Genomic DNA, 18,812 nt, shown 5'->3' with positions numbered 1-18,812 from the left:
TCTTCAATACTTTACCAATTTCTTCTTGGCTAATTGCCTCAGGCTCCCCTCCCAGCACGTCTAATCACTTTGTTTAAAGGTGAAGGGAAAAGAGTATAGCTTGAACCCCTGTAAGGGTTCAATAAATCCAGACAAACTCACACTAGCTCACATACTAAAAGAAGCAGAGGGGATATTGCAGCACTGGCAACAGCTTGGGCTAGCCACCCAAGTCCAAGGCATCCCGCTACCCCCAAGTCCAAGCATGGTCAGCTAGCCTGAGGTTCTGCGGATCTGGATATCCACGGACCATGTTTGCAGATTGCAGATGGATACAGATCCAAATTTCATCTCTGGAGCCCTGCAAATCGGCGGATATCCACGTTATATCCACAGATATCCACGGGCCATGTTTGTGGATTGCAGATTGGATGCGGATAAAAATTTTGCATCTCCCCAGGGCTCTAGTGCTGGCAATCACACCTCCCAGCTGCAATGTAGACAGCAGTGGAAACCCATAAAAAGTTTTAGTTGATCTCAAATCCTCCAAGCATGGCTACTATTATGCATAATGTTAACATTTAATTTCTGTGGGGTATTTGGGGGAAGAAGGGGTGCTGACCTACAATTTCAAATCAGATGCTTAAAAAACAAATATGGGTTTCAATTAACATAGGTTGAAATTATCATAGGTGATCCCTGAAAAATATGCTGACCTTTGCACTTCCGTAAATCTTTGGGGCAGGGGGGAGCGGGCAGGGGAAGGGAAGAGATAATGCATCGGAAGTACTGAATCCGGTTCAGTGTTCCTTAAGGAAATTCTTTGTTCAGGATGTTTTTAGAAAAAAACAGTCTACAACTGTATTTGTCCTTTGAATATTTCAGGATTTGATTTCAGTTGCACCAGCGGCTGAGTAAATTACACTGAAAGCAGAAAGCTTTGTTTCAAGTGTAGCCACACAGAAGCTCCCTTGATATACTCCAAGCGTACATAAACATAGAAAATACCAACAAACCACCACAAAGACCAAATTATTACAGCGAATTACAGAAAATGCATTAACCATGGAACAAGTACTAGGCAAGTCAGTGTTGCCTGAAGATATTGTTACACAAGCAGTAAGAATGACAAAAGAAAGCCAAACATTTTAACATCTTTAGTGGTCTTCCAGCCAAAAATGAGACTTCAAAAGTAGCCTACTTTTTACATTACTTATTCAGCAGTATGCAGCATGACATAATTGTTAAGCACCATGTCTCCAGCTAATGTTACTTGATAGCTTACTAAGGCTTTGTTAAACATTCGGATTTGCATGCTATTATCAACAATGCCGTAAACGTAGAGATTTCTGTAATATCCTTCCTGCTGCCATTAAACTGTTAACACTATATTTTTTCTTGTTTGATTTGTCAATTGACAATTAGAAGGCATCACATTTTGTCTTCCCCTGCCTGCCCTGAACACATTGCTGATGCTGCAGTGCAGTGCTGCACTGCTAAGGATGCTGTCCTTCGGATGACATAACAACGCAAAATCTCTTTTGCCCATTGAGGTACAAAGAAAGAGTAGAAACTAATCCCTGTTTCCCGGCCAAAAGACTCTCTCTCAATAAAGCAAGTTATACCAGCTAAGCCTGTGTGTCAACTATTACTGAATACTTAGTAGCTGCCACGTTTACAGCTCACCTGCTCTATCAGTTTCTAACTCATTACTGTAAAGTGCTTCAAGATACCCAGAGTATGAAAACCTTACCTTGATGGCTTTTGCCTCTCCTGCTACCGTCCCATCTTCCTCCTCGCCTTTACATCCAAGCGCTGAGTGTGCTGGCTATGCCTGCTTCCTCAGTGTTCTCTTCTCTAACTTGCTCTCCCCTGGATCCTCTGCAATCTGGCTTCAGCCCACTCCACTCTACTATACTGAGACCACTCTGACTAAAGGTCATTACTGATCTGCTTCCAGCCAAGTCCAAGGGCCTCTTTTCACTCCTCAGACTCCTTACTCCATCTTCTGCCTTTGGCAGAGTCAACCACTCCCTCCTCCTTGCACTTGATTGGTTCTCCTGCCTTTTGAATTGTTCTTTCACCATTTCCCTCAGTGAATCGTCCTCCCTTCGTCTCCCAAATCCCCTCACTTTCTCTTGGAGATCTGTCTTTTTCCTTCAGCACCCAACCCATCCTCTTCTGTTCTTATGGTGTTGTTTTTACTATTTCATAAGCACCCTTATGCAGGGGGTGCTATACAGGACAGTCCCTGCCCAGAGTAGTCTACACTCTACAGGAAGTCACAGAGGTGAGACACACTGAAAAAACAAGAGGAAAAAAATCTCCTCTTGTATAATATAGAGTTTTGGTGAGGGTGACACAGATTAGTGCTTGTGGACCTATGGGGGCCTGATTCATTGGGACTGGGAGATTTTTCTATGCATAAAGAACATGGAGAAAGGTACAAAGACAGGAATAGGAGAAAAGTTGAAGCAAGCAGTGAGCTGATGTTGCTAAAAGAATGAAGAGGTGAGAGGGCAGCAGAAAGAAACCAGATCCAAGAAGGAGACAGGGGTAGGTTTGTGCAGGGCCTTGAAGGCCTGGGTGGGAAATTTTAACTTGATACAGAGGGCAACTTGGAATGACATGGTCTAATCAACATGCAAGGAAGGTAATTTTAGCAGCTGCATTTTGAAAGGAAAAAACAGTTAGAAGAAGGAGAATCAAATGAGAAGGGCAACAAAAGCCAAGGAAGGACAATGTGAAGAAAGAACCATCTCTATTAATTATTAATTTAAATTGCATTCAAAAGCACCATTGGGATTGAGGACCCATTGTAGCAGAGATTGTACAAACTCAAAAGAAAACTCAGTCCCTGCCCTGAAGAGTTTACAATCTCAGAAACAAACCAATAATTGTAAATACAAGTTCTGGGTACCTTAATAAGATCACTAGGAACCCCTGTTCAGTCCTATATTGGCAACTGAATACCCAACATCTCTTCCTTCATGGCCAGCTGCCAACTCATGCATAACATGGTGAAAATTAATTTCTTATCTGTTCACTTCCCCTGAAGTCTTCCTTCTCTATCACTATCAATTATTCCACCACCCTCCAAACCTGGGGACATCTCAGTCTTTTCTATCATCTTTTTCTGCCCCAGCATCTATACTGTTATTAAATCCTGTTGGTTCTTCCTTTATAATACTGTACCTCCAAAAATCTGCCCCTTTCTACTCATCCCCACCATCAAAGCCTCACTCCATGCCTTGATCATATCATCTTGGCTACTGCAACCACTTCCTCTCTGGCCTCTCCTGTTCTCACTTGCATTGCTCATGTCTATCCAACATGTTGCGACTGAAGTCATCTTCCTTTCCTCCAGCCCCAATCGTGTTACCCCCTCCTCTTGCATGGACTTCTAGGCACGTTCCACACCACGTTCCAGCAAGATGCATGCATAATGAGCACATCTCATCTTTCACCATCATACCACTTATTCTGCCATACCATCTCTGGGATCTTTTGTTAACTATCATACTTCACTGTAGTCTGTCTGATTTAAATGGTAAGTTCCTCAGGGCAGGAACCTGTCTTTTTTTTTTTTGGCCTTTAAAAAGGGCCATGAGCTCTTACTGCATAAAAAAATCCCTAAATCAAGTTACATATTTTTCTTTAATATCACACAGATCAGTTTGATAAAATTTAGCACTAAATAACCAACATTTCAATACGGGAGGCATTCAAAACTGTATTATATTTCCTTGTTCAGTTAGTGCAATAGCACATGCAAATCATGCATTTACACATGCAAATAAGTATTTAGGCATCTAAACGTGCACCCTATTCAAAGCAGTTATACACACAAATGAAGCCTCACAACTGTGCTCCTAGAGCGCTAGTCTCCTTTTTTTTCAAAACTTGGCCTATCAATGCACCAATACCAGGTATTTGTTGCAGTATAATCAGAGATGCTTTAGACACAGTGTGACTGCATTATTAACTGTCCAAATTCATTTAGGTTTGTTTTTTTTTAATTCTACATATTTCTTCCTTCAAAATGCTCCATCAGTACCCAAATATAAGAACTATTAATGAAGTGCTCCAGACACGAGTAGAAGATAGAATTCATAGGTTGTGCGCTAGTTTAAGTTGTTTAAATGTACAAAATATTTTAATGCTGAGCCAAGGAGACTATATCCTTGGATCAAGTTTCTACGTGGCAAAGTTCAATGCTTTTGTAGATACCTGGTCTTTTCCTTCTCACCAATTATGGGATGTATATTTGTTGTTCAACTGCAGCTCCTGACCTTGTGTCTCCCTCTACCCAGAGTCCTGCCCAGATCCTCCCAGTGGTGCAGCCCGGCCACTTTCCTCCCCTCTCTGGGACAACCCAATGTGGCTTCCTGACCTGGGGAGCTGCTACAAGCACCAGGGAGCCTTTCCTATCCTGGTGTCTCCACACTTACCTTCACAGCATTTTTCAAATGCGCCCCACCAAATCTTGTCCATCTGCCACTCCCCCATGGCTCTTCCCACACCCTCTGTCTGTATCCTAACACCTGTGCTCTTTCTTCCCCCTCACTGGCTCCATTTCCCCCTCCTTGTCACCTTTTACACTTCTCACCAGCTCTCAACTCCTGTCATCTACCATCCACCCAACTCCTTCCCATCCGGCTTCCTCTCTGATTTTGACTCCTGTCTTTCTCTCTCTCCTCAATCTCCCACAGTCATCCTCCAACCCCTCACTCTCAACTCCTTCTTTAACCTGCAGGCCTGGTTCAACTCTCCCAGTCACCAAAAAGGACCATTCATTTGACTTGAGCTTCACCAAGCACTGCTCTCTGATCCCTTCTTACTGAGTTCCACTCTCGGCCATCATCTGGGCTCTTTCAGCATCGCCCATCAACCCTCCTCCCCACACCCTGTCACTTGGCCTTTCCATAACTTCCAGTTCATCAACACTGATGATGTCCCATCTGATCTCAGTCATCTCACACCTCTCTTTGCATCCCTCCACTGGCTCCTCCTTTTCTGTCTTGTTAAACATAAAAGATACTTGTCTTTACTTTCAAGGCCTTTCCTTCATGGCCTATTCCCACCCTCCCTATCATCTTATTCACTAGTAAGGTGTCAACCTCTGCGTCCCATAGGCCCATGATGAGAGCCTCCATCACCCATTTGTTACATTTTCAAACAATCACCTTTGTGCTTTCTCCCATGCTGCCCTCATGCTTGGGAAGACTGCCCCATAAGCCTCTGCAAAGCTACCTCATTATTCTCTTTCAAAACTCTCATTGGAATTCTGCTGTTCTTTGATTCCTACAAAAAAACTTAACAGCTAGGCAGCTGAGATCACAACCTATCATAATGACTGATATTGTTCCCTTTGTTTCCTGGTACTCCATTTATCTGCATCCATCCATGGTGTCATCTTAGTTTATAAACTCTCTAGGGTAGGAACGGTCTTTTTCTTCTGTGTTTGTACAGGGCCCAGCGCAATGGGGTCTTGGTTCATGACTGAGGCTGCTAGGCAGTATGGTAATACAAATAACAGTAAATATTTGAAGATGAAACATTTCTGATGATGGAAAATGTTATCATACTGAACAAGAAAAGCACAAGCCAGCTCTGTGATGATGCAAAATTGCTCACTAACACCACGGAATCACGTATGTGTCCTTTAGGCAGATTAAACCATTCACAGTCACAGAACTTCTGGTAAGGTGCTGCTCTCCCCACCTGGGACCTCTCAGTGGCTGTCTTATTTTTCTGGGAGGAGGGATAGCTCAGTGGTTTGAGCATTGGCCTACTAAACCCAGGGTTATGAGCTCAATCCTTGAGGGGGCCATTTAGGGATCTGGGGCAAAAATCTATCTGGGGCTTGGTTCCGCTCTGAGCAGGGGGGCTGGAGTAGATGACCTCATGAGGTCCCTTCCAAACCTGATAGTCTATGATTCTATGAACCCTTTAGGATAGGCAGCCCCACATGATTACTGTTTCTGACAAGATCAGCTTTCCTTAGTGGGGACTACCTATGCATGCAGTAATATTGCACTGAGCCTTTTGGCCAGGTACTGTTGTTAATGAAACTGAAGAGGGATTCAGGTTCTGATTTAACACTAACACATTCAGATGAAAGACCTTTGGGGCAAATAGTGTGACCACAGTATTTATTTACTTTCTAGGATGTGTTGTACAGTAAAAATAATCCATTTGGAAGCTTAGCAATATTGATACAATCTCAGAGAAAGAAAAGTAAGTGCAGAACTATTTTTCCACTCTTTTTTCAATCTGACAACTAATGCACTTAAACTTGGCCAAATGTGAAAATTCATGGTATTCACAGATTCTTAAGCAAAGATCAAAATGATTTATTTGGGTTTAATAGTTGGGGGATCACTTGTACAAGTAGCATGTTCTCCTAAGTCAATCTTCTATCACTTTGAAAATCTTATCACTGCTATCATATGATGCTATAACTTGCAAGAGTTAACTTCTTAGTCAACTAAGGACACTAGTATGATAATGGGATCTAACTAGTTTTTCCCTTTTGTTTTATGTCCATTCCAAGTTTGCTCCATGGAATTGGAATGTCATGTGTGCCATAACTGGCTCCATCTTTTGATTACATAAATAGTCACTTACACGGTTTGCAGTCTTTAACAATATCTTTGATGTCTGAATTCATGGGATCTTTGTTTAAGTACTCCTGCTGCTTTCTTTCTGCCTGAAATCATCTTTATCCTATGTCCAGCCTTGCCAATACTCACATATTTCTCATAAGTGATGTGAATTTTGGCATCTTTCATAATGTTTGCAATTGACATAGGCAGTATGAAAAAAAACCCACACTTTTGTCAAAGCTACCTGATGTCTCATGTGGCATTACTCTAAAGCTGATGGCAAAATAGTATTGAGCCAGGCTCCTAACTCCTTTACCTAAAGTAAGGCACAAAAAAGCGAAGTGCTGATCACTGAAGCACCGCTCACTCTGATTGATCATCAAACACTTCTTTGGTTTGTTCTCTGTTCATTCATGGCTCTGGAAGATCACTGGCGAGCAGCATGTTGGACAGAACACACCCAGCATGATGATGGGTTTATTCTACCCATGGATGATGAAAAAAAGATAACCTGAGTTACCATCCATACTATTATTATTATTTGTATTATTGTTTAATTATATCTCACAGTTACGAGAAGCAACCTTATTTTTATTTATAGTGCTCTTCAAAGTCATTACTGAACCTTCCCAAATATTACAAAGAATTAAGTCAATTGTTTCAAAAGTAGCCACACATTTTGGGAGCCCAACTTTTATAATCTTTGGGGATGATTTTCAGATGCTGTGAGTTCTCTCAGTTCCCACTGCCATCAATGGGAGCTGTAAGTACTCAGCATCTCTTGAGATCAGGTCCAAGGTATCTAAGGTTGGGCACCAAAACTGGAGGTCACTTTCGCAAATCTGGTTATAAGCCTCACAGCAGCACTGTTAGACAGATATTATTAATTCCATTTTACAGGTAGGACAACTGAGGTACTTAAGGAACCTAAGGCACTTAAGTTACAGGACTTGTCCAAGGTCCCACAGAAAAGCTGTAGCATTGCTGGAAATAAGACCCAATGGGCATATTCCCCGTCCTTTCCTCAACTATAAGAGAATCCTTCTACATTTTACTATGTATCTAATTTGTACTGGAGCAGTGTAAGAGGCAAGTCATCGATCAACAGGTTTGCAGGAGGCTGTTGTCTACCTTTCAGGTTAATTTCAAAGTGAATTTAAATAGAGAGGTGTCTCTTGGGGTACATCTGTATCTGACTGGGAGGCGTGATTCCCAATTGGCATAGACATATTTGCTTGAGCTAGCATGCTAAAAACAGCAGTATAGCCAGGGTAGCATGAGCAGTGGCTTGGGCTAGCCAACCGAGTACAAAGCCCGCCCCAGCTCTTCTGAGTATGTATTAGGGCAGCTAGCCCAAGCCGTCATCCATGATTCTTTTGCTATACTACTATTTTTCGTGCACTAGCTCGGGCAGATATGACTGTGCCAGCTGGGAATCACACCTCTCAGTTAAATGTAGATGTACCCTTAGATTAACACAGGAAAGTGTAATAGGGCCACAGAAAAGAAAGAGAAATTATACACATAAATAACTAAATGCAAGAAACTAGTAACAAGAGGGAAAGAACTGAAACACATGCTCACTAGAAAAATTTAAGTATAAGATTTTACCAATAGCTTCTATAAAAGACTATACCCTGGCAAACTAATCTATGGTAGAGTTCTATACTCAGCCAAGTTTACTCTGTTTAATTTCTTGTTTAATTAATTTTCTCTACTTTCTTTAAAAAAAAAGCATGATCTTTGTTCTGTTCCTTCTTTTGAATCATCAACAAAATTGTTTCCTCAGGCAATGTATTTGCACAGATATAAATGGGGGCCTAATTTGGCCTGCTGAATCTTTATTACTGGGCAATGCTGAGAGAAAAAGAACGAATTCACATAACTCTGAGTTTATGTTGAGCTTTTAGTGCTGGCAAACCAAAAAAAACACAGAACCCCAACATCTTTTTACTCATAAAATGAGCATATTTGACCTCAAGTCACAGATAGATGATAAACATAGAATCCCGCAATGCCATGTTTACGGTCATCTTCTGGAGTAGGGCTGCACTTCAAAGAATTGGTGTTTAACAAAAAAGATTTCTCTTTTTAGAAAATCTGATAATACGTGGCTTTGATTTCTGAACAAGAAGTCAGGAACATCATTAGTAAATAAAGCATATTCAGCATGTCTACAGCAGAGTCTGCAGTGTTAAGTGGCTAACTAATTTGTCACTATTATAAATCTAAAGATTCAGACAGTACTTTGAACCAACAGCACTTGTACATCACTTACTTTTTCTGCAATGATAACATCTGCCCGAACAATAAATCTAAGAAAGCTGAAATCCTCAAGATACCATTACTTACAGCTGTGAGCTTCAGTGAAACTTAAACACTGAAACCTTACTTCTGCAGAATCCCTGTTGCTCTAAACGTAAAGGGGCTTGTTAAATTTCTCAGACAGACTCATCTTCCTGACTTTGTTTTTTAAAGGGTAACTGTTTCAAATAACTCCTGCTTATGCCACTTGGACTTTGCCACAGTGATATTACTTCCTTTAGTAAATAGTCTTCAGTGAGTTGGGGAGGGTAGAGGTTGGCAAATATGAGAAGACCAATGTGTTTATTGTTTCTATGTAGAAACCTCTCTCTCTACTTACATGGCCCCATCACTGAAGTATCTGAGAGCTTCACACTCATAAGTGCATTTATTCTCCATACCTCTGAGCTATGGAAACATGATCCACATTTTGTAGACAGGGATGTAGAGCCTAGAGAGAACTAAAGGCTAGATTTTGACTTTAGGCAAAGCCCTAAGCAAGGGGCGGTGCCTAGACCAAACCATGCCAGGAATAGCCCCAAAAGGCATTATGAATTTGACTTGCCTCTGAGTCACAATTTTTCATCTGCAAGTTATAAAATCTGTCTACCATGATTCACATTTTCAATATTCTAGATGCAAAGACAGGAAGATGGTACTCTGGCATTTCTACAATAGCAGAGTTACTGTAGTTTGCCTTGCTTGAAAAGTGCAACTTTAACTCTGCATTTCCTGGTTTCTATAATTGGATTTCTTTTTTTAGATAACTTTCCTAAAAGCAATACATACTTCCAACCTTAACTCTGCTCTTTTTTTCTGCTGGAATTTTCTTAAGTTTTAAACACTTAACATGGAAACTTAAAGGGCCTTCCCCAGCCTTCTGTCAGTGACTCCTCTTCATCCCAAGTTCTATGTCCATCAGGAAGACACCCATTTCTTCCCTATGTCCTATACCCCCCTAAGCCTATCCTTTCATCAACTCTAGCCAGAGACCCATTCCCCTTCAAGTCCTCTTGGAACTCATAGCCCTTATCTTCCAGAGACTTGTCCTCTCCTTCACTTCTCCCTCCCCCTTAACCAAATGATTGTCCCAGGTCACAATTACGCTGTGCCTGAGATCGAACGATGGGACAGGATGCAGCTAAATTTAGGCTCTTATTTTACTAAGCTACATAAACTCAGCACTTTGTTGAGTTGCGGACCATTATCAGTTGTCATTGTCAGGAATGCCATAATGACTAAACTACTTCTAGCAACATTACTGAATGGTAGCAGTTGCTGTGTTCATAAGAAAAACGGACTTCTCTAGAATCAGAATCAGCTGTTAGTAACTAGTTTTTACCTTTTGTTTTAAGTCCATTCCGAGTTTTCTCCATGGGATTGGAATTTCATGTGTGCCATAACTAGCTCCTTCTCTTGATTACATAAATATTCACTTACATGGTTTGCAGGCTTTAACAATATCTTTGATGTCTGAATTCATGCGTGGAACAAACATATCTCTAGCTTTGCAATGACAGGCTTCTGCAGTCTGCTAACTAGAGTGGATTCTTGCCAACATCTCAGGTCTTATAACTTAGAGTGTATTAGTTCTGGGTCCTATCCACAGGATTCCTTTTGCCATATTAATTTTCTCCCATTATGCCTAGTATTTGCTAATTCAATCTGTAACTTCATCCTTTATATCTGGCCATCCTGCTACATCACTTGCTTTCAGTTCCTGTAGTATCTCATCTTGCTGGATAGGTCTTTGAATCTGGGCCAAGCACTAATCTGACACACACAGGAGTTTAGCATAATTAGTTTGATTATATTTTTAGGTGCAGATTCTCTTTTTTATAATGGAGATATCCCATCTCCTAGAACTGGAAGGGACCTTGAAAGGTCATCGAGTCCAGCCCCCTGCCTTCACTAGCAGGGCCAAGTACTGATTCTGCCCCAGATCCCCAAGTGGCCCCCTCAAGGATTGAACTCACAACCCTGGGTTTAGCAGGCCAATGCTCAAACCACTGAGCTATCCCTCCCCCCCCACTTTCTGTGTATGGAAAGTCTCATAATCAGGTGTTTTGGCTCTCACCTGTCTCTGAAGTAGTACAGCTCTAGAGGAAGTCTGCCATTTCGATTTTGGATCCCATTTCACTGTGATCTATGCACCATAGACTGTATTTTTGTGAGTAAAACATATACAGGAAGATGTAAAAGATCGATTCTGAATCCATTTAGACTACATCTCAGTTATGCACTGATCTAACGTCTCATAAGCTAATACTATCATGAAACACTACACTTCAATAATCAGTGCATTTTTTTTGCTCAGTAGATGAAGGAGACCTTGATGGAAAAGCTACAGGTCACCCTTCCAGTAGCACAGTTGTACCTAGTCCCTCCTCGCTTGCACCACACCAAGTTGTAAATATTCATTGACATCATAGTGTCTACTGGATGGAAAGTGCTTTTCTCGGTTCGACAGTTTTGTCACATTACAGTTCCTATGCCCAGACAGCATCTTTGTCTTATAGTCATCAGAGAGATTCACACACATCAAACAGGTGAGACAAGTGTTAGAATCATACAATATTAGGATTGGAAGAGACCTCAGGAGGTCATCTAGTCCAATCCCCTGCTCAAAGTTGGATCAACACCAACTAAATCATCTCAGCCAGGGCTTTGTCAAGCTGGGCCTTAAAAACCTCTAAGAATGGAGATTCCACCACCTCCTTAGGTAGCCCATTCCAGTGCTTCACCATCCTTCTAGTGAAATAGTGTTTCCTAATATCCAACCCAGACCTCCCTCCACTGCAACTTGAGACCAATGCTCCTTGTTCTGTCATCTGCCACCACTGAGAACAGCTTAGCTCCATCCTCTTTGGAACCCCCCTTCAGGTAGTTGAAGGCTGCTATCAAATCCCCCCTCACTCTTCTCTTCTGCAGACTAAATAAGCCCAGTTCCCTCAGCCTCTCGTCATAAGTCATGTGTCCCAGCCCCCTAATCATTTTCGTTGCCCTCCACTGAACTCTCTCCAATTTGTCCACATCTTTTCTGTAGTGGAGGGCCCAAAACTGGCCTCCAAATGTGGCCTCAACAGTGCCGAATAGAGGGGAATAATCACTTCCCTCAATCTGCAGGCGGTGCATGGGATTCTTCCTAAGTGCAGGACTCTGCACTTGTCCTTGTTGAACCTCATCAGATTTTTTTTGATCCAATCCTCCAATTTGTCTAGGTCACTCTGGACCTTATCCCTACCCTCCAGCGTATCGACACTAAGTTGGGGTAGAAGTAATCTGCGAACTTGCTGAGGGTGCAGTTCATCCCATCTAGATCATTAATAAAGATGTTGAACAAAACCGGCCCCAGGACCGACCCCTGGGGCATTCCGCTTGATACCAGCTGCCACCTAGACTCAAGACGTTGATCACTACCACTGAGCCCGATAGCCAGTTTGCTATCCACCTTACAGTCCATTCATCCAATCCATACTTCTTTAACCTGCTGGCAAAAATACTGTGGGAGACCATATCAAAAGCTTTGCTAAAGTCAAGATATATCACATCCACCGCTTTCCCTATATCCACAGAGCCAGTTATCTCATCATAGAAGGCAATCAGGTTGGTCAGGCATGACTTGTCCTTGGTGAATCCATGTTGACTGTTCCTGATGACCTTCCTCTCCTCCAAGTGTTGCAAGATAATTCACAAATCCCTGCATTGTTTGCACATCCAGAATTGCTCAGAATAATTGCTAGAACCAAGAAGGCATCTAGAACTGAAAAGATTTTTCTTAGATCTGGCAATGTTCTTCAGTGGCTGGACAGCGGATACTGTGGACTTTGTAGTGATCTGTTGAGGTCTTTAGTACCTGTGTAGATCTGCAGCTTGCCTAGCTTTCTAATTGCCATTATATTGCTGATACCCTTGAGGATCAAGGTATATTGAAAAATGTCATAAAGCCAAAAATATTTTTCAAAGCTCTGTGTTTAAGGGCCTGGTATCTTACATGGCTGTTGTTGTAATGTACTGGTTTAACCCTGAGGTGACCCTCCAAGTGTTACTCTCCAAGCAGACACCCAAATCTATTAAATAAATCTGCATGGGTCAATCTCCCAGGTCTCCCAGGTCTCTTCCTACAACAGTAATATCACATCAGTGGGTATCTTGTGCATTTTCACTTTTTTACTCTGATAATACTTCTTCCATGTGCACAATAATTAGTCCCATTTCCTCATATATCTGGGCTGAGAGTGGCAGCTTCTGTACCCCTTTCACTAGGCAAACTAGCCTTTAATGTACAGTTTAATTTGTATTGGCCTAATGGTTGTATACGTAAAAACCATCACATAACTTTAATGTGATTCTACTATGCTGTAAATCCTAGTTTTCACCTTGTCTTGTTTTACAATAATCCGAGTAGTTAATTAGGTTACATGTGGAACCACAGTCCATTTGACACAATTTCCTTAGGGTTTGTTTATTTTTTTGGTTTGTATTCATTTTTAGCATTATAAGCCACTGTTTTCCAGTGGTTTCAACTGCACCTGCATGATACATAATATGTAGACTCAACAGATCTGCTGTTCTCTGTCTTCAATCATATGAAACTTTACTTTGCTGCTCTGGCTGCATGTGGGCTTTTGCCCCCCTCCCAAAATCCACCACACACACACTTGCCCACCCCCAACATTTCCTACAGATCTCCCCTCATGCTGGACACTTCTGTCTCTTGCATGCTTGCTTGCATGCTGGCTAGTCTTTATGCTGTGCTGCTTCAGTGCTGTCTTCTGCTGTGTTTTTCTGAACATATATTTTCTGCTTTTGTAGGACCAACATTTGAGGCCTGCCCCAATTTCTTTTCTGTCATTTTACTGCCTCATATCAGCTCATCATGCAAAGACTCAATAATGTGGTTCAGAACAGTCTGAGCTTTGTTTCATCCCAAACTATGGTTTCCAGTTGTCCCTGGTCTGTTGCATTACATAAGTAACATTCACATATAACATCTCTGAACGTCTAGAAAAATTTCTAGACTGCTTCAAGAGTCTGGATAACACCCCGCTTCCTCAGAGGGTGCAAAATGCTGGCAAGTACGTAGGTGGTTATGACCCATTAATGAACAAAAGGAAGTACAGTAATTCTCAAGATCTTTCTTTTCCACTTTAGATGCACCTTTGTACTCATACAACAGGTATGTCATCTAGATGAATCCATGACCAAGGCCCTCCCTCCCCCACAAACAAAAAAACCCATGGATCTTATGCTTACTTCAGGATGTTTACACAAGTTCTCTATAGCATAGGCCACTCTGACAGGACAGAGGTTCTTTCATAAGTGTGGAAGATCTCGACAAGCTCTGTAAAACTGAGTTATGACCTGCAACCTTTAAAAAAAAAGGCCTACTTTTTTGGATTAACAGTTTCTTGGTTTATAGGAATCCCATTGATATAAAAGCATTTAGGATTAATTCAGAACCCACTTGAGACAAATCATCTCTTACAGACACGTAATAGAGAGCATACAAGACACTTTCCAGGGAACTTAACACCTTTTCTTGTAAATTAATATGATTTAATGTTGCTCACTCCATTTAGAATAAAGAATACTAGATTATTCTAGTATCAGAGGGGTAGCCGTGTTAGTCTGGATCTGTAAAAAGCAACAGAGAGTCCTGTGGCACCTTTAAGACTAACAGATGTATTGGAGCATAAGCTTTCATGGGTGAATGCCCACTTCATCGGGTGCATGCATGCATCCGACGAAGTGGGCATTCACCCACGAAAGCGTATGCTCCGACGAAGTGGGCATTCACCCACGAAAGCTTATGTTCCAATACATCTGTTAGTCTTAAAGGTGCCACAGGACTCTCTGTAGATTATTCTAGGTCATCACTTGCAGTCTGATTTTTAGTGGTACCAACCCCCACAGACGTTGACATTTGGGGTAGTTGGGTGGCTCAGCACATCTGAAATCAGGGCCCAATGATCCTATTCAACATTTCTTACTCAAGCAAGGTTCCCACTGACTTCATCCAATCCCTCTGCATCCAGAATTAGCCATTACATCAGCCTACACATAAACCTAGCATTATTATAAGTAATGTTTCATGGATATTCAGTATCTTATATGACAAACACTTAGCTATATTAATTTTAAAAGCCTGCACCAATAGCTTAGGATTTCCTTTAAGCTGCAGCTTTCTCAAGGCAATATTTGTAAATTATGTTTCATGTTACCAAGGAAACCAAGCAGGTACTACCTCCTGCAAGCAGCCTCTTCAATATCCTTTTCATTCTACCCATAGTTCACAGAAGTTACCCTTGGTCTGACAAAGAAAAAAGTAACACTTAAGCCACAATGCAAGTGAGACCGAACCAGGACATGTGTCAATTGTTTAACACCACAAGGTCATGTAGAATTGGAGATGTATGATATTGTAAGAATACCTATACCAACAACAACTCTTAGCTCTTTTAGAGTGTTTTTTGTCTGTAGAGCTGAGTGTTTTTACAAAGGTACGTGATTTTCAAAGGCAATAAGGTTGTGTAATTCCAATGAGCTGCCGAAAAGAAATGCTACAGAAGATCCACGAGGGTTATTTAGGCATTGAGAAGTATAAACAACGAGCACGAGAGGTGCTGTGTTGCCACAGATCAATCATGTCATTACTAAAAGTGGTAGGAAACTGCTTTTCATGCTTGAAATACAAACCATGCCAACAAACAGAGCCACTGAGACCTCCTCCACTTCCACAAAGGCCTTATGAGAAGGTAGGCACTGACTTACTTACCTGGCAATCAAAGGATTATTTAATAGTCACAGACTATTATTCTCTGTATCCAGAAATTTGCGCACTGCATGGTACTAATAGTAAGTCAGTGATAGCTGGCATAAAAGGAATCTTCTCCAGACATGGAATTCCAGATGAAGTCTTTGGTGATAATGGGCCACAATTTTCCAGTGCAGATTTTAGGCAATTTGCCACAGGTTGGGATTTCCATCACAAAACATCAAATCCAAATTACCCCAAATCAAATTAACTTGTGGAAAGGTCTACACAGACAGTAAAGAACATTATGAAAAAGACTACTGATTTTTATAAAGCCTTATTGGTTTACTGAAGTGCACCTCTGGAAAAAAATTTCTCCAGCTAAGTTGTTAATGGGAAGAAAGATCAGATCTAATTTACCAATTACTGATAACCTGCTGAAATCTCATAACAGTGCAATCATATGGAAGATGAAAGAAAATCAGAAGTGGGAGCAGAAATATTATTTTGACAAAAGGGCCCATGATCTCCCATCTCTTAACCCAGGTGATAGAGTGTGCCTGAGGAATCACACCTCCAATACTTGGGGCCAAAGAGGTACCATTAAAGAACAGCTGCATCCAAGTTCTTATGTAGTCAAGACAGACCAGGGGGGATACATTTCAACACAATCAAAGGGATCTATGAGTAATCCCGGAAAGTTCCAACACATTGACAGCTGAGATGGACTCTGGTATTTCCCATCTGACTGATCCTTTATCATCAACAGACAAAGGAGAAACTGTCAGGGAACAAGAGAACAACTCAGACTCTAATGAAAGGCTGACACAGAGAAGATCAGAGCGGGAGATTAAACATCCTGAAAGACTCACAGAGACTTGCTAACCTGCCTGGAGAAGGGGTATTTGAGAAAAGTGAGTGATGAAGATTTACTCAAGAGTGATGTGCTTGCTGGTCACCTCTCCTCTCTAGGTAGTTGACACATTGGATTTATGGAAATGTACTAGATGGTTTGAGGATTTAATATATGTGTTATTAGATAGTTAACTTTATATACAAGAGTTAATTTATTTTTCTTTAAGAGGGAAGATGTAGAGATATGTTTATGAAAGATTGTGATTTGTAGACACTCCCTCATAAGGGACAGTGTTGTGAGTAAGGGAATTTGGAGATATGCACTGGAGGCAGAGGTTGGGAACATCACATGGCTCTGTGCAGCAGCTCACTACAGAAGCTCTCCAGTTTGTTTTATTAAAGTTTTATTCCTTTCTCATTCACTGGTTTATGATTTAATGAAACCCAGATCACTACAGGTATTACTTAAACCTGGTGAGATGATTCACATGATTAGAATGTTAAAATCAATTATTATAACCTATTTAGGAAGGATTAAGCAGGCAAAAGGGGAAGGGGATTGGCACTCTGTCAGAAATGGCATTACCCATTTCCTAGTCACTCACAACTCGGAAGAAAATGATCTTGAATGTTTATGGATCAATGTCCTAACACAACGGGGTTCTCAAACTTTAGCAACCCGAGCACCCCCATTTTGATTTTAAAAATTTTCACAGACCCCAAATCCCCCGCTCATCCCCAGGCCCCGCCCGCACTTTACGTCTTCCCGCCCCACTCCACCCCGCCCCTCCTCTTCCCCGCCTCTTTCTGCCCCCTCCCCCAAGTGTTCCCCATCCCCGCTCCTCCCCCTCTCTCCCAGCGCCTCCTGCACACCAGGGAACAGCTGTTCCACAGCATGCAGGAGGCGCTGGGAGGAAGGGAAAATAGTTGAGGGAGGGAGGGGGAGTAGGAGTTGATCAGCATGGCCCGTGGAGACCCCCGCTGTCCTAACATATAAAGCACAAGATGGGCATGGGCGGTGGGTACCATAGGCTGGGGGGGCTGTGCCTCCCCAAACAGCCAGGGGTGGCCCCGCCCAAGATCTACCCCACAGACACTCCTCTCCTGCTTGAACTCCCCGCTCTGCCATGGCTCCAGTCTCCCTGTGCAGTGGCCCCAATTCAGGCTGGGGCTGCGCCACCCGCCCTCATGGTGCTTCGGGGCTGGGGCCACATCGCCTGCCCTCCCAGCACTGGGGGGGGATTGGAGCCACATGCCGCCCGCCCTCCCAGCGCTCTGGGGCTGGAGGGGACTGCAGCTGCCCGCCCTCCCGGTGCTCCAGGGTTAGGGATGGGGCTGCAGCCGCGTGCACTCCGGGGCTGGGGGAGGGCGGCACTCTGGGTCTGGAGGTTTGGGTGGACTACGGCTGCTCCAGGGCTGAGGGAAGCTAGTCTGGGGCGGGGCCAGTGGCCGCAGTTGGGGGGGCATGGAAAGGCGGGACTGGGGTCTAGCCTCCCGCAGCCTGCGGTTCATGCACCACCAATATTAAAACATCCTTGGAATGTCAAATATTATAAATGAAAGTGTCCTAACTCTAAAAGCTTTGCCCTCAAAACTCAGGGGAATCCTATATTATGCCTTGTTTTGATAAAGATAGCTAGATCACAGAAATATAAATTAATGATAGCTTAGGTACAAGTGATAACTTGAACATATTTATAGTATGCAAATATAATAATGTCCAAATGAGTAATACAGATATTTGATGCTTTAAAAGGGTGAATTTCACAAAACTGAAAACAATTATGAGCCAAGTCAGCAGAAAGGGCAATGTAATCAGAAAAATATAAATGATAATTGGGAATTATTTAAGAACACTTTATTAGATGTTCAAAAAACCACAATCAAGGAAGGAGCCCATATTGGGTAAAAAAAAAACAAGCTGATGTAGAGGGAAGTGAAGGAAGCTATTAACATATACATGGCGATCGGGGGAGGTCCCCGATGACTGGAAAAAGGCTAATGTAGTGCCCATCTTTAAAAAAGGGAAGAAGGAGGATCCGGGGAACTACAGGCCAGTCAGCTTCACCTCAGTCCTTGGAAAAATCATGGAGCAGGTCCTCAAGGAATCAATTATGAAACATTTAGAGGAGAGGAAAGTGATCAGGAACAGTCAGCATGAATTCACGAAGGGGAAGTCGTGACTGACTAACCTAATTGCCTTCTATGGTGAGATAACTGGCTCTGTGGATGAGGGAAAAGCAGTGGATGTGTTATTCCTTGACTTTAGCAAAGCTTTTGATACGGTCTCCCACAGTATTCTTGCCGCC

The 18,812-nt window shown here is 42.3% G+C and overlaps 1 protein-coding gene across 17 annotated transcripts in view; it reads right to left on the bottom strand.

Moving 5' to 3' along the window:
• Positions 1–18,812, bottom strand: part of KLF12 (KLF transcription factor 12) — a 345,970-nt gene that overhangs the window by 301,373 nt on the left and 25,785 nt on the right. The window contains exon 1 of one of the 17 annotated variants that reach the window (XM_005283187.5): positions 1,733–7,699. The exons of 12 other annotated variants lie outside the window; for them this stretch is intronic. The gene's annotated coding sequence lies outside the window, so the exon portion shown is untranslated. Of the gene's footprint in view, positions 1–1,732; positions 7,700–18,812 lie in introns of those variants that run through there. 4 more of the 17 variants (XM_065581114.1, XM_065581115.1, XM_005283190.5 and 1 more) reach the window with 4 other exon arrangements.

This window comes from Chrysemys picta, chromosome 1 (genome assembly GCF_011386835.1).
Source record: "Chrysemys picta bellii isolate R12L10 chromosome 1, ASM1138683v2, whole genome shotgun sequence".
Lineage (NCBI taxonomy): Eukaryota > Metazoa > Chordata > Testudines > Emydidae > Chrysemys > Chrysemys picta.
Note: the sequence above shows the minus strand (reverse complement) of the source record. Positions and strands in the feature narration are given on the sequence as shown.